We start from the raw sequence: 17,191 nt of genomic DNA, 5'->3' as shown, positions 1-17,191 counted from the left end.
GTAATGTGATAGCTGAATTAAATAAGGTAACATTATATGTCACCAAAGTAAACTCTTCCTACCTGATGAACATCTACCCTTCCATCATTGATGGATATCTACTCTGCCTTGGTTATGTTTGCTGAATACCATTAACAGATTTCTTCTGTGGGAAAAAAAAAAATCCTATTTTTAGGATAAAAAAGAGAATATGTTCTGAAACATAGCTTAAACAATTAAAACAAAAATTCAAAAGTGTCAATTCCAAACTTGTTAACCCAAGTTAAAATAATATAAAGGATTTTTAAATGAAATCACATCATCTATTTACTTTTGTAGCTATTTCTGTGAAACAAAAGGGCACACTCACGACTAAATTTATCCTTGTTATTCACAAATCTACTTATTCTTTCTCACTAGTATGAATAGCTTATGCAGCAAGACAAGCTCAGCACCGACCATACCTAGTTGTTGCGGGCTTTTTTTTTCCCCCCTAAAGAAATGCTACCAGTTACTTTGGTGAAGAGACATAAGGCTGTAAATTCCTATCCTCCATCAGTAGCACTGACCTCAGAGCAAACCCCACAACTGGCTACAGGCATTCAACATCCATCATTGTTCCTGAAACCTAATCTTTCAGGGAAGGACAGCTGCACTGGGCAGTAGTTAAGCAGCTTTCTAAGATACACTACCATCCTAAACAAACAAAAATAAATAAATAAAACTTCCTGTCCTACTTTCTAACCAGTGTTTTAGAAATATCCCATTGTGTGTTCTTTACATCAAATTAATGACTTTCAAAATAATAAGCTGTTTGCTTATTAAGGAAAAAAGAGTCAAATTTCAGGAAGTGTTAATACAAAATAAACCTGTAAAAAGGATTCTAATAAAATGTAGCGTAAGAGGTGAAGAAATTATGTACCGGACAGTTACATTACTGACACCCAGGCAGAAAATATTTGGTCCTACAAACAACCTTTTAAGAAAAGACCTCCCTGCCTTCAATAAATTCCACAGAGGGAGAAAGCCCTTTCCTAAAGTAAAAAGAAAAGAAAATTAAACGTGTGATTAACAGAGGTTTAGTAATACAGGTGAACACAGACAAATTAATCATGTCTTTGGGTTAGAAACGGTGACACGCATTCGCTTCATAAACCCACTGTCTATGGCATAAAGAAGATTAAAAAATGGGATAGAGTACAGAATTTTGTATGTATTTTTGTGAACTTTACTAAGATCAGTTTTATCTTTCTGTTTTACAGGAAAAGGGAAAAAGAGTGTGGAGGAGAAGGAAGGTGAAGGAGAGGGAGAGGGAGAACTAGAGGGAGCAAAAAAATGAGATAGTAGAAATAGCAGTCTATTCTTTGTACACAAAATTCAGCTTTTTTGGCAAAGTTTTACTAAAAGAGTATGACCTATATGTAGTTCCACAAGCAGTTAAGATTTTTTTAATTTAATCAACGCTGTAAAGCAAGCAGAATTACTGTGTTTAAGCTCAGCAAACAGTGATTTTCTGAAGATCAGAAAGACTAAGACAGAATGCATTTGAATTTTCTCTTGCTGAGTCAAAGCAAGCATCAAAAAAACTAGATTTTTGGGTAAAACCAGTGAATAAGCCAAGGTTGAAATGCCGATATCAAAATGGGATTGGGCAAATTTGTTAGAGAAACGTGTATTTATTTGTAAATTTATACTAAGCCACATTTGTTTTGGTCAGGTTGGTATTGACTATATTCTTCTTAGGAATCACCCGATTGTGCATCCTAAAAAGCCAGATTTTACACTGAACTCTGGACTTTCAGATACGCAATTTTCAGAATACTAAAGTCTGTAAAAGCAAGAGCAATATAATTGCCGGCATAACTTGATATACAACATTTGATATATTACTTGAGAAAAAAGTGTGCATTATCTAACCACAACAATATGTGAGCAGTTCGGCTGGCACTAACCAGGACATCCATTTTGATTGCCTGCAAATAATAAATTAATTTGTATACCCGTGGAGTGACTTCTCTAACTGGAAGATTACTGAAAAGCTAAAATAACTGCATTGTGCATAAATATGAAGCAGCTCAGGATATGATAGCATGGTATTAGGGCATGTCCTCTGAAATAAAAAAAGCGCCTGAAATTCCATCATTTTCTGTTGATTGAGGAGGACATTTTCTGCCCATTCTTTGAATTCAAAAGAACACACAGAATCCCCACCAGAAATCAAATATCAATTATAAACAGAGAAGCTGATTTTAGAAAAAAACTCTTATCTCTTTTGAAACTCTAGTGCAAGATAATCACCTTGTCTTTTTTGTTCTTCTCTTTCTGTAACTGTGCTATTAAGGTTATGAAGAAGCCTGTCACAGCATGTAAGCAGAAGACACTTAAAGAGGCAAATTTAGGGAATATCTTAGGGAAGCTCAGACTATGTATGTATACCTGCTGATGTAGCTAAAGAACAAGCTCATTGTTTGACTTGTCACTTTTATGAATGAATTAAAAGAACCTGAATAATAATAACTTCGTTAAAAGCATTATATACTTTATTCAATTTAACCTCCTTTTTTGTATACAAAAAATTTTTATTATTCTGTATTTCTCTTACTGGCATTTAAGCTAGCCAGTTCTTATAGGAAGACATAAACATGCTATGTTTAAGGTCAGTATTACTAATAAACTACCAAAAGTCATCTGAGCTTATGAAATACAAGTTAAAATTGTCAGTAGTAAATATAGTTCTATCAATGCCCAGTGTCTTAAAAAGTAAGTGAAGTGAAGCTTGTGGAACAGAATTTACAGGCAAAGCGCTCTAATGTAACCTTTTTCTAAATCATCAGATTTCTCCAGCTGCACTGCAACCTTCACTGTAGCAGATCACCAGGAGAAGTAAGCTTCCTCTCTGCTCCTACTTGGTAGATTCCTAATAGTATTCAAAGAACTATTTTTAAACATATATTCTTGCTTTAGGCTGCCAATTTACCAGCATACATTCATTAACTGGCTTTATTCAAGGCCTTTTCCAAAGAATACAAGGATTAAGCAAATAAAGCACACTCACAGAGTATGTGCAATTGAGAGTTTTCATAAAAATATAGTATGTTGACTATGTTATGACAACTTGTTTTTAAAAAGAATTACAACGAAAGCAAGCTCCTGTTACAATAGACGGCATTATGCCACTGACACTGAACTTAAACCAGCAAATATCTATACCTTTTCCGCAACTCTTGTTAAAGGACAAAAGCTTAAAAATCACCACAGTCGTATCCAAAAATTAAATACAACTATTCATAGATCCATACCGTATTACTCCTTTTGATATCCAAAGCACAAATGAAGTGCCTATCCTCTGCATTTCAGAGCCACCGCCTTGGTTTACTGATAAGCAGTAAGACTCACACTTTTCAACCAACGTTTATCATTTGAAAAAACCTTTAAAGCAGATTTCACTACATTTCATCAAAACTTTACCTAAGGCTCACACACACATTTCAGAAAATTAAGCTCAGTCAATATTTGCACAACTGTTGTTGGTAAGATGACAAAGAAACCCTCTTGCTATAACTGGCCCAACACCGAATTATATATAAGACCCTGATGTTTTAAAAGACAGCTTATTAAAAAATTAACATACCACAGGCAAACTGCTTTTTGATTGTATGACCTTACTGTGATTCAGCTTGAAAATCCTTCCAAATGAGAATTCTCAAAGAGCTTAGTAACGGAAGTTCATTTCTAAGGAAATCCAATATGCAAATATTTCAGCTGTGCTCTTTTACGAACTGCCTTGTCATTTTCAAAAACTGAAAACCAACAATGGAGCAGTCTAAGTATACTTGACCTTATTGCTTAATGTCTATTAAGAAGGCTATAAGGCTAGTGAATTTCACATTTCTGAAACTGACACTCAAGAATGTATAGTACATCTTCAGCCCATGTCCCATAAATGCTGACTACGTTCCAGCCAAAGCCTTGGAGCCAACACACTCTCAAACTTATATAACACTTACAAAGCTAGTTTAAATACACCATCAATCTATGTCTGTTCCTGCCTTGTAGTAATCCTGTTTAGTTTATCTTTTAACCCTACACTTGCATGGAACAGTACCATTACTAATCTAACATAAAAAACACACAGGAAACAAATCTTATTTTCTCAGCTTATAGAAAAGATGAAATGCAGAAGATACACAAATCCAACTTTGCCTAAAATTTGCACCTCCTGAGTCATCTTCATCCCCATCTCCTATAGTAATCAGGAAAGCAGGGACATTGGACACAATATAGGTCTAGAGGAAACAGATGAAGTAGGGTAAAAATAAAAACAAAGTAATGTGCATTTTGTATACACATCTCCTAAAAACTGCAGTCTCATTTATTAGTAAGGAATGAATAACTGGCAACTTTGCTTTTGACATTATGCACCTGTGTAAAAAATGTCTGGTGAAAGTGAGCATATGCCATGCACTGGTATCTGCTCTATGAGAGCAGTTTATACAGGCCCCTAGTGGCTCAGCACACACAGCAGCAGATGAAGGGGAAATTCTTACTCTTCAGCTTGTGTAGTTTTGGTCCCTGCATTTCTCAAACACAGAAGCAAAAGGCAACGTTAAAAATGAAAGGTGAATTGCTGACTGGACTTAAATCTCCAGGTATTTTCCTTTACCACATCCCCAAGTACATTCTTGCACACCATCTCCTACGATTAAGCACTGATTTACTAACACCCATTGAGTTCGCTGTGGTTTGAGTTACATAACCATCACAGCAAAACGCTTATTCACATTATTCTTTAGCGCTCGTTTTAAAAGTAGTATGACTGATGGATCTAAAAGCAGGTCCTAAGACCAATTCCTGAAATCTAGAAACGCCAAGGTACCGTTTTCCTCACCATTCACCATTCCTTGCCACAGCTTGCCATAGCACACACAAACCATAATGAATTTCTTAGCATCTTCTTAGAGAAGAAGACTTCTACTAAGACAAAGCTTTTACTGCTTTAAGTGGATACAGAAAAGCTATACATCATTTCTGCGTTGAAAGATATCTAAATATACCCCACCGTATTAACGCAAGTGACAAAACTAAAATTGGAAAGCTACTCATGTAAAAAGTCTCTCATTAAATCCATCCTTTCTGTGTAACACTCGGTACCTTGAAAATCCCATGCCATTATGTTTACAGCTTTTAGCAATTTTGACTGAGCGAAATTTGACAGCTGAATTTATTAAACTGACCAGTTTGTCAATTTCACACATTAAAAAAGCAGTAATAGCTCATCTCATGTGAGGGACTTTAACGAAGCAATCAAAAAATTGTCATCTAAAGATGCAAGTACCTATGGTCATATTTAGGACAGGGGAGAATTTTTTTTTCTTCAGAGTTGCTCCATTCATAACAAGAATTGTAGGATTCGTTGATCCCAGCCCAGGAGAAAATGATGTCATTTACTATACACTTTTACAGCAAGAAAAGAAAGTATTGACTGCTACAACATTTTGCACTACTAGAAGATACCAGAGGAAGGAAAAATATGATATATACATTTTTCCGTCTCTGTATCAAAATTCCCTGTAATGTCCCAAAATTACAGAGAAGTTGGTTGTGCTTGAACAAAAGGTACGTTGGAAGCGATCTCTGAAAGGCTGAGAAGACAGTCATAGCTTCCCACATTAATCCTAAGTTTAAGAGAATACAAGTGTCATCAGAAATACTCATGTCTGCAAATAGGAAACTCCAAAGTAAATCAGCATCTACAGACTTATCCCCAACGTAACGCTATCTCAGACAACAAGTGAAGGAACACATAAAACCCTAACTGTTCTGTGTAAACAAATTAACCCTTCTACGTGTGTCAAAACTGGGAATATGGGCATCGAAATCATGGTAAAGAAGCTGCCATCCTTACACGAGGCAGTAACTGTACAAAGGCCAGGCAAAAGAATAAAATACGCATGACAGCAGTTCTGGAGAAGTAACAAGGAGAAGCAGACATTCAAAAGCCATACATGCAAAGCTGAGTGGTAAACACTTAAAATGGAAACAATACCGTTCTGTCGAGAACTGAGGGCATAGATAAAAGGCAAAATAGGGGATTCAGTGCAAGAAAACAACTGTTTTATCTGCCAGTCTGGGAGGACGCGGTTGCAGCAGTGAGGAATGCCTCCTTGCACGGGCAGACGGCGCAGAGGGAGCTGCTAAGTTTGCTGAACAAATTCAAGAACCCCCTTGCAAGCGCTCGGAAAACTGAGTTTCCAGCCCGATGTGCTTCCTTTCAAGTGGCTTCGCGAGAGTAAACAAAGAAATTAAAAGCCTAACCTGTGAAAAGCTTCGCATCTCCGTGCCTCCCTGCTCCGCCGAGAGACAGCAGGAGGAGGAGGAGAAGGAGGAGAAAGAGGAGGAGGAGGAGAAGCAGGAGGGAGCCGTGCTCGGACCGGCGCCTGAGGTCCCTACTGGCCGCTCACCCCCAAGCTCCTCTCCAGCGGCAGACGCCTGGTCTCTCACCCCTGCCACCTTCCCCCTTCTCCGAACCCGTTAGAATAAACAAAAGAATTAATATTAATAATTCGTTCGCCAAAGCAAACAGACAGTGTGCAATTACCGTACTCCCCTCTCCCCGCCCGCGTACAGCGGCACTCAGTGGAAACGTCGACTCCGATCCATCAGTCGCCCTCTCTCTGCCCCATCCCCCGTCCCCGTACCGCAGCTCCCCTCGCTCCCCGAACAGGCCTCGCCGCCAGGCTGAGACCCGGCGGGGAGGCGCGGGGAGCGGGCTGGAAGCGGCCGGGGGGAAGCCCCGGGGCACCCACGGGAGAGTTGTGTGTGAGGGACATGTGTGCGGGCTGCGCGCACACACACGCACACGCGCACGCACACACTTTTGTGCTCACACACACAAGCGCGCCTAAAGAGCAGGAAAAGAGGGAGCGGCGGCGGAGGAAAAATGGGTCAGGAGCGGGGCAGTTACCTGGTCATGCTGGCTCCCCCGGTCCCAGCAGCAGCCTTCGCCGCTGCCCGCCCGCCTGCCGCTGCTTCCCGCCGCCGCCACCTCCTCCCGCTGCTCCCGCTCGACTCCGGGGCGCCCAATTTAATCCGAGCCCCGCAGCAGCAGCAGCAGCAGCTACGAGCGAAGCCCCGCCGCTGCTGCCTGATGCTCGTGCGTGTCTCTCACAGCGCGGCGCCGGGGAGCAGGAGACAGCCAACGAGAGTCCGAAAATCCAGCATCCAGAAGAGCCAGGTCCCCGCCTGCCTCCTCCTGCCAGCGCCGCCTCTCCTCCGCGCTGCTCTGCTCCGCTCTGCTCTTCTCCTCTTCTCCTTCCTGCGGCGGCTGCTGCTGCTCCCGGGCGCGCTCTCTGTTCCCGAGCTAGCTGCTCCGTTTCCCCTCCTCCTCCTCCTCCCTCTCTCTCGCTCTCTCCCTCTCTCTCCTTCTTCCTTCCCCCTTCACTCTTTTTTTATTTTTTTTCCTCCTTTCCTCCTTTTCTTTTCTTCCTTCGTCTTTTCTAGCCGATTCTTTCGCTACAAATAAAAGCGAGGTCTCCCACCCACTCTCCCGCCCTCCTTGCTACAAAAAGTGCAGTGCAAACAAAAGCGAGAGAAGAGGGCACAGGGCGGGCGGAGTGGGGGGGGGGGGGGGGGGGGGGGGGGGGGGGGCAGACACGGGAAAAATTCCCAGAAACCGTCCCCGAGAGTCGAAACGTGAACAGCCCTCCCCCACCACTCCGCTTCTCTTCTCTGGGAAAAAAGGGGGACTCCGCGGGGACACCGGTGGAGACGGCGCTCTCCCGTTTCGTGGGTTCGTTGTGGGCTTTGGGCTGGACGGCTGTTTGCGCTTTTGTGCGTGCGTGCTTTTGCTTTTTTTGTTGGGTCGTGGGTTTTTTGTGATTGTTCTTTTTTAATCCTCTTACGCTGTGTGGATCACAGGATCCGTACGGCCCCAAGAGTCGGGGAAAGCGTGCTGCCCGTGTCCGCGGCTGTGCGTGTGCGGGCAGGGCGGGGGGTGCGAGAGCCGGAGCCGCGCGCCGCACGCACACCGCGCGCGGCCGGGCGCTGGGGGCGGGGCAGTGACGTCAGTGGGAGCCGGGCCGGGAGGGCGGCGGGCACAGCGGCCGGGCGGGGCGGCGGCCGGGCCCCACAGAACTTCCCTGCGCCCTGGGCGGGCGGCCTGCGCCGCTGCTCCGATGCTCGATTGCTGGTGCGCCTTCGCGGCCGGATGGTTCCACCGTCCGGGGTTGTACCAGACCTGCCGAGCCGCGAGGGGTGTTCCAGAGTGCCAGTGTGGCAGAGCGTTATTTTGTTATCAGTCACCTTTGTGCATGGCAAATCTCAGATTTTCATCCTGACGAGTGGTCGGGTTTCATGCTGAGTGACACCACATGTTGCTTGGCGCAGTCGGTGGTGTAACGTTGGGCTAAAACAGGGCCCATCCCGACTCTTCGTAACCTTGTCCTCTCCAGTCCGCTGAAGAGAAGGAGCAGTGCTTAGGACGTAGGCGGAAACAGTAGGATTTAGGTGAAAAGTGCTTTGGAAAACCTCGTCGTGAGATTCAAGTGATCTTCCGAAGCCTGGAAGATACACGTCCTGTGACACAGGTCCTGCGGTGTGAAATGGGGGTAGGGTGTTGGTGTAAACACAGTGAGTGCTAGTCAGGCATTATGGTGGCGGGAGCCCTTTAATACGGATGCTGGGAACTTCGGCTTTCCTGGTGGAATGAAGCTCCGGGTGCACTGTTGGCCAGAGCCGTGCTTCTTGTCCTCAGTTCCATACTGACTGGCTGCAACCCCATCAAGCTGTGTAGCGCCTGATTCTGAAGTCAGTCTTGTTGGCACCTGCTGAGTTCATTGCAGGTCATTGCTCCTTTCCTGCAGAGGAGAATGATTTGGGTGTTTTCTATCATATAAGCGTGTTTTATCATCCTCTGGAAGCTAGTGCTGCCAGCATGAAGGCTGACAAAAGTGAAAATAAACTTTGTTCTCCACAAGTCCTGTAAATTGTCTTCTTTTGATGCTGCCAGTTACACCATGAAAAGTGGTCACCCAAATAATCTCACACTTAAAAGAACGCTAATGCTTTCCAAATAGTATCTTTCAAAATACCCAGTAACCTTGTACAATAATTGCTTTGTATCAAAAGGTAAATATATGAAATGTGGCACAGATGATAACTTTTTATCTTGTCAAAAAGAACTAACTATTCCATAAAAGACTAGCTTTTCAACAAGCAACTGTGTCTTCAAAGTGCAACACGAATCAAAAGCTGGGCAAAATGCTACTTGGTCTTTATTGCAATAAATATTGTTAAAGAAAACAAGACTTAAATCATCACCTTTGCCCTCTTGACTGAAATGGCTTCAAGGCTGTGTTTGCTTTGAAACGGCAACACTGGATATTTCAGGTTTTTATGTTATGTCCCAGCAGTTCTTATGAGTAACTTAGCTGTTTTAGAGCTCTTCATGCTGTGATCCTTGCAAGAGATCGAAGAGTTGAGCAATAAACCCATGTATTTTATATTTTTCATATGGTATCACAACATGGATGTAAGCTTTGAGGACAACTTCTCATCTTGCTTTTCTTTTAGAGTCAAAAGCAGGTTGTCCTTCAGTTCAGCCAGTCAAATAAATGCAGCACATTAGGAATAAATGCATTTCTTTTTATAGAAATATTAAAATCAGATCTCTTTATTTAAAAGATTGCTTTGTAATGACACTAAAAAAAACAACAAAACACATTAAAAAATAAATCTAAGTTCACTAAGAAGCACTAAAATACTATATAATTCTGCTTCTGTACTGCATGTTATCAGTAGCATAAATTCCGTATTTAAGAGGTAGTGTACACAAACACATACAGTAACCTATATATGTGGTTTGTTAATACTCCTTTAACATTCCTTTCCTTCTAAGAGCAGATAATGCGATATGAAGCCTAATTCATGTCTTAACAAACTACTCATTAAGGTAGATTTTTTTTCCCCAAACTTAAAAAAAATTTGAACACGGCATTCTAGAGTGAAGTTCTATTTCTGCCAAGATTGCAGCAGTACGTTACTCTATGCTTCGTACAGCACTGAATTGGAAATACATTTACACACTTTATAAAATTTGAAATGTTTCCTGTAAAACAATTAACAATCTCTAAGATGGTACTTTGACTAGGCTTGGAAGTTAGAAATCTTGGTGAGGTTTTCTTTGTTTTTTTGCTGGTGAAAGGAAGATTTTTTTAATTTGGAAATAAGTATCATGTATGCCCTCAGAGGTTTTTTAAAAAAAAAAGCATCTTCGTTTTGTCATTCCAGATTAACTGTTTAATGACGTTTTTCCTGCTCATGCAGCTGTTTTCAGTCTTCTCATGGAGGCTGCGCATCAACCATGAAAATAGTAAGTGAAGTACAAGCTATGAGTGCAGGTTTAAAGCTCAAAAATTGTAGCAAAGGAGGAAGCAAAATGTGTCAGTTTGCCCTGCTGCTCATCTGAACACTTATCTGTGACCATACCCTTGAGTAACTCCTACCATAGCTCTTCAAAAGGCCAGCCATAGGCCTTCATGTCTCAGGCTCATGAATTTCATATATTAAGTAGTACTCTATTCATAGTGGGGAGTGTTATTTTCCTTTTATCTATTCCGCCTTGTATTGTTGCTTGCATTCCTGATAAATACCATCCCACAAAACTCTTTAACACAGTAGGATAATCCGTTAACAACTGGAACCAGTCGCCATCGAATCAGTAGACAGCAAAATCAGGAAGGCGAGGGGTAGCAGGAAATATGTATCAGAGAGGTTGCTCTATAGTCTCTCCTTTCTTTTTCTACATTCATTATGAAAGCTGTATTTTAGAGTTATTTATGATTAACGTATGGCAAGCTGTCGGCTGAAATCTAACAGGTGATTTGTCACAAAACTACATTAACACATTTTTTAAGCATCGACTTAAATGATTATGAGAAATGTTCAAGTTGCTGTACTGGTATTTGAAAATTCTCACTTTTAGACCACAGACACTTTGAGCTCCTATTGTTAAGGTTAATAAAACACTACTAGACAAGTAAACACGTTATCTATATGCAAAAATTTATTCTGCTAATTCAGTTTGTGTATGCATCTTTTCAGTGCGATTTGGTACCTCACTAGACACTGTCAGTATTATTTTGATTCAGATTCACTGTCCTTATTTTGATTCAGATGCATCTTTCAACTTACGAATCTTTAGTAATTAGAGACAAAGGTATGTGATTATTTTGTGATTATTTTTGCCACATCTACTGTTTTCCTTCAGACAGAGACCTGCTCTCTGAAGGAGATGCAACTTTATAGACTTGTGTGATCCACCTGGTACCCAAAAAACTTCTGTATGTGCTGGCACATTTCAAGTCCATTGCAAAGGAATCAGGTCTCTTATCCTACAGGTCTTAAGTCCTGTCCTAATTTTTCCTCTGTGGAAATAGATCCTAGAAAGATGAGGAAGATGAACAGGCTGGTTCTCTTGTGTCAGCTCTTTGGGGTTTTTTGGTTGAGTTTTGGGGTTTTTTTGTTTTGTTTTTTTTTTAAGAGGAAAGAGCAAGAGGTCAGTAATGAATCACAGAGCACATGGAAATCTCCAGGGGCTTGGAGATGATGAAGCAGGATTAGCTTTGTCAAAGTGCACTAGACTGTGTGCCACAAACTGAAAATAAATAGCAGCTTTTCTAGGGAAAGCTTTAAATAAGATTTGTGTATAGAGGAGGCAGCTTTGCGTTTTATTTCTGTTCTACTTAGAGTATCTCAGATGGTGTGAGAACTCTGCTAACTATTCAGAAAGAAAATACTTAGAATGCAGAACACAATGTGGTGGTATTGTTCTTGAAAATCGTGCCTATATATACACACACATATAAAATGTATGTATGCACACAGGTGCACAAGGTCTATTTCAAGATTTGTTGTCAGTTTGAATATGGTGCAGTAGACGGAGTTTTTTGTTCTTTTTTTTTCTTCTGGATTCAAAATGTAGAAGGTACCACTACATTTTAAGGACAGCAGCAGAAAACTGGGTCTAGAATGTCAGAAATATTCCCTAATTTCAGCAGAAGAAAGGGGAATCCAGTAAAGGAAAACTAATAGCCAAGTGACAGTTTGTTAGTTTGCATCTTTTGCAACAATAAACCAAAAGTTAGACCTCATACATTACTTAATGGATGTGAATATTTAATTGTTCCTCAACTAGGAAGACTCCACTCCACTAGGGAGACTAAAGGCACTCTTTTGCAGTCAGAGGTCAGAGATCACTGTCTGTATAACACTACTTATCTAAATCTTGATACATGTCTTGATGGAAATACTGATAAGTAGCAGAATTCACATACTTTAAAACTCAGGAACGAGAGGAAGATACTAATACCATAACTGATTCACAGAAATAAGATTTGTTAATCTTTGACTGAACACTGACTTCTAGTTTCAAAGGAGACACTCACTTCTGATTAGTTTACATAGCTACTTTTATAGAAAAAGTATCCAGAAATGCTTGCTAGAAAACTGGGGATCTCAAAAATTATCAACAAGTGGTCAAAGTGAAGTCTTATTAATCTGAATGTTCCATTCTGCAAAACATCAAAGAGGTTCAGAACACGTACGGCATTGCTGTATTGTCAGGGCACTGAGGAGGGGATAGAGGGAGGAAAATGAAAAGGCTTCATTTATTTCCCAACCTTGAACCTTTTGCTTCTTGAATATAGGGGTGTTTTGGGAGAAGCTGCTCAGTCATCTGATGAGGACAGTGTTTCTCCATTCCCCTCATTTTGTCTCCTTTCTACTGGCAAATCAATGGGCATAGACAAGCATTGAAAGGCAAGAAATGTATTGTCTCAGCAGAATGCTGCATCACAAATCTTGCAAGATAGAATGTGAAAAAGGAAAATGAAAATATAAAACTGTTTTCAGCATCTCTCTCTCTTAAAATACCCTGCAGTTGATATTTGAATGTTATTATTGCTGTGGGCGCCTAAATATTTCAAAAATGGCATAGATAAATATCTAGAGTACCAAAAGATTAATTTTTTTTTTTTTTTTTTGCTAGAGAGGAACCTGTCATGCTCTGTCTTGGCTTTAAGTAAACTTGGATGGCTAAGTTTAAACCACTGAATCTATTCAATTCTGATCTAAATACAGATTCAAACAAAGTAATTTTTTCCCTCAACATACTCCGATTAACTTCAGATAATATGTTTCCTAATTAAAAATATAGAAAAGTGTCTGGGACTAGTGGGCAATTGTCCCCATTACAACAAAAACAGTGTCATATTTGATAATTATGTTTAAGTAAAGGACTTCATGGAAAGTCAAATTATTGTCTCATTTCTTAATGTAGTTGCTCCAGAGCAAGTTTAATGGCAGGTCAATCTAGATAAAACGTCCTGAAATATTTAGTATTAGACTGAAGTATGAGTCCTACTAATTGACCACTTTTCATGAGCATTTTATTCACCTTGTTTTCAATTTTAATTATAAAATATTTCAAATTCAATACCAGAGGAAACATTTTTACAGTATGATTTTGACTGACCTGTATAAACAGATTACTGAATTTTCACTGGAACAGTAAAAATATTTTCCTTAAAACCATTCGGTTTATTACTTTTTCATTGTTTCAGTTTATGTTTCCTTCCATCCCATTTATTAATCACTAAATGCAAGCCCAGTTCAACATTTACTATTACAGAATGTAGTATAGAAGCCATGCACTACCACATCCTTTTATGGAAGACTGTGTATTTTGGGCAGAACAAGAGGTGTTAAAACCACATTATCCAAACAAATCTGCTCACCACACAACATTCTCTAATCATTTTCATTCTCAGCAATTCAATTAAAACAGAAATTAAGACCATGAGAAAAATCTATATTTTAGCCAAATAAGTTATTCATGAAAAAGGAATGGAAAGATTAAATCTGTTGTATTGAATCCAGATTATTAACAAGCTTGGATGCCAAGTCCTTTTTCTTTCAATGTGGAAAAGCACTTTTACTCATTAGACTAACTGTGAGGGAAATCACATATTAGTCACAAGGGGTTTTTCTCAACAACAGAAAAAAAGATTTTTAAAGTTCTGTTATAAAAATGACAACCCATTCATTATGAACTTCAGCAGACACCTTTTCTTTTTGATGCAAATATATTTCAATGACCTCCTTTTTTTTTTTTTTTTTTAATATACACAAGCTAGCACAAATATGAACTAGTGGCAATCAAACTCACAGGTTAAGATTTTGCTGGTGTTTTCTGATTTGTTTCCTTCTCTGAGAAAGCACAAAGGACACAATAGGGGCAATAAAATCCAACGCCAGTGTTTGTGAAATGATACCAACATGTTTCATATTTTTAATCTCAAGTAGGTTCTGCATATTCGGGTTGCAGGTAGGTATGCTTTAAAAATGTAAACAGAAGACTTTTTCAGACTTTCTTTTAGTTCCCTCCTCTGTATTTGTTTCTGTGAAATCTGATTTTGCAACATAAATCTTTCTTTGCTCCCTGTGAAGCTTTACATTCTCTTAAACAAATCACATACAATGATTTTCAGAATCATCTACTTCTTTCCTCTTGTAATGCCTCCCTTCTCTCTGGCAAGTGACTGTAGTTTCTTTTATTTAACTCTATGCATTCTTAAATATCAGCTTCCCTGGCATTCCAAGATCCTGGGTTACCTTTTCGTTTCTTTCCTCTTTCATTCATTTCCTCTTTTTCAGATCTACCTTTTTCTCTCCCTGAAATACCTCTGTCACGATCCTTTTTGAGCTTCAAATCCTTCCACTTTCTATTCCAGAAATACCCTTGTGCTTATATATGTAATTGTGAACAGAGGAAGTACATAATCTTTCCTAATCTGTATTTTTGGAGATCCTAGACAGGTCAGCGAATTCTTGCTCAACACGTTGAGAAGGAGGCACTAGCAAAATATTGTACAACAGTTATATATTGTTTTATTGCATCCAGTATGTACTCTCTTCCAGAGAATATACTTCAGAAGCTGGAGGCACTGAGGCAGGGAGCAGTTCTGAACACAGGATATCCCACTGAATATTTCTTCTTGTTACAGCATTCAGTACCTAAATGCTTGGTTGGTTATGCATTGCTCCACTTCTCCCTGCCTAGATCAAATTCATCTTTGTTCTGCAAGGTGTAAAAATGGTCTCAGAAGGAGGTGACTTATAGCTAAAATTTGGAAGCTGCTTTTCTTAAATTTTTGAGGATGTGGAACATGAAAGGAAAGGGTCACTGTCTTAATCTGTTTCTGACTAACAAATAGGTCACAAATATGTCATATTGGAGGCCTTCGGGAGCAGTAGTAGGAGGCATTAGCTGTCCTTTCAAGAACAGCAATGATCTTGGGATCAGAAAGATTCATTTAAATGACACTGATATGATTGTCCCATATTTTCACATAATTAAGGAGGTAGAAATCTCAGGATTTGTTTCATTCTGTGTAAGTAACATGTCAAATCTCAGGGCATTTATAACAGTTTGCCCCTGCAGATTCTGTAGTAAGCAGCAGCTGGTTTTGTGCACTCACTTGAGCAGATACTATGTAAAAGGTGTAGCTTGAAGGAATACTGTAATCTTTTTTCTTTGCATGCTGATTCCCAAGTTGGAAAAATGCAGTGATGACAGTGAGGATGGAGGTTTCTTCCTGTAATTATGCTTTCATCACATTCAACAATGTACTGAGTTGAATCTACTATCAATATGATCTGAAACAATAAAGTTTGCTAACAAGAGGTAAATCACTATGTCATTCCATCACATGAATTGTCTTTCTTTATACAGATGCATACAGACACATACACAAACACAGACCTCCTTTTCTAAAGAGAATATAGAAAAGAACAGGACAAATTTGGGATGGGATAAAGTACTTTTAGTTGGGACATTTTCTGTGTCACATAGCGTTTTTTGAAAAATCTTGTACTTGTTGCCTGGACACATGGAAGTGCTAGATTTATGAAATTATTTTGTGTATGATTTCACTAAGAAGAAATCAGGGAAAGAAAAATCTGTTCTAGTTAAATAAAAAGAAAGCTGCAACTTGAATGATTTTTGTTCAGCAAAAATTATTAGTTCACTTGGTAAGTCCTCAAGCAACCGATAGAACAGCAAGACTGTATTTAAAAAAACATTAATGAAGAAAAAAAATAAAGGAAGAAGTTTATAGATAATTCTACTGGCTCATCCACCCACTGCCAGCTACCAAGGTGTATAAACACTACTATAGTTGGTCCTTTTTTCAGTGTATCAACTAGGTTGGAAAAGCCCTTTGAAATAATACGGCCTATGACCTAACAACACCTCGTCAACTACACCGTGGCACAAAGTGCCACAACCAGTCTTTTCTTAAACACCTCCATGGATGGTGACTCCACCACCTCTCTGGGCACCTCATTCCAATGCCCAATCACCCTTCGTGTGAAGAACTTCTTTCTAATGTCCAATCTAAACCTCCCCTGGAGCAGTGTAAGACTGTGTCCTCTTGTCCCTGTTGCTGGGAGAGGAGACTGACCCTGCCTGGCTACAGCCTTCCTTCCGAGAGTTGTGGAGATTGATTGTTAAGGTCGTAAGGTGATAAGCTGTGCCTCCTCCTCCTACTCCAGTAGAAATAAGTTATGTGAAGCCCATGGATATAGCAAACTGCAACAAGTGAGATGTGTTTATAACTGATCATTTCATTTCAAAGAAGAATAAAGGAAAAGGAAGACTTCTAAACATAAAAGGAAGTTCCAAAGATTGTTTTCACTTACTAGAATCATATGATGTAGTAAGCCACCAAGTAAGTAATAGAATTATAGTGTCATAGAGTATGCTAAGTTGGACCCCTCAGGATCACTGAGTTTACCTTGTGGACCTGCACAGCACCATCCCCAAGAGTCACATGTGCCCGAGAGCACTGTCCAAATGCTGCTTGAACTCTGTCAGGCTGGTGCTGGGACCCCTTCCCTGGGGAGCCTGTTCCATGGTCCAACCACCTTCTGGGTGAAAAACGTTTTTCTATTATCTGACCTAAATGCCCACTGACTCATCTTCAGGCCATTTCTCCTTGAGTCCTGTCATTGCTCACAAGAGCAGAGATCAGTGTCTGCCTTTCCACTTCCCAACAAGGATATTGAAGACCTCAATGAGGTCTCCCCTCTGTCTCCTCCAGGCTGAACAGACTTTAAGTGACCTCAATCACTCCTCATACAGCTTCCCCTCCAG

The 17,191-nt window shown here is 40.1% G+C and overlaps 1 protein-coding gene across 47 annotated transcripts in view; it reads right to left on the bottom strand.

Annotated features, from left to right (window-relative positions):
• Window positions 1-17,191, bottom strand: part of PTPRD (protein tyrosine phosphatase receptor type D) — a 1,149,067-nt gene that overhangs the window by 353,671 nt on the left and 778,205 nt on the right. The window contains exon 1 of one of the 47 annotated variants that reach the window (XM_088156872.1): window positions 6,944-7,018. The exons of the other annotated variants lie outside the window; for them this stretch is intronic. The gene's annotated coding sequence lies outside the window, so the exon portion shown is untranslated. Of the gene's footprint in view, window positions 1-6,943; window positions 7,019-17,191 lie in introns of those variants that run through there. 47 annotated transcript variants of the gene reach the window in all.

The sequence above is a fragment of the Sturnus vulgaris genome, chromosome Z, assembly GCF_052056855.1.
Source record: "Sturnus vulgaris isolate bStuVul1 chromosome Z, bStuVul1.hap1, whole genome shotgun sequence".
Classification (NCBI taxonomy): Eukaryota; Metazoa; Chordata; class Aves; order Passeriformes; family Sturnidae; genus Sturnus; species Sturnus vulgaris.
This window is presented reverse-complemented; position numbering and strand designations above follow the sequence as displayed.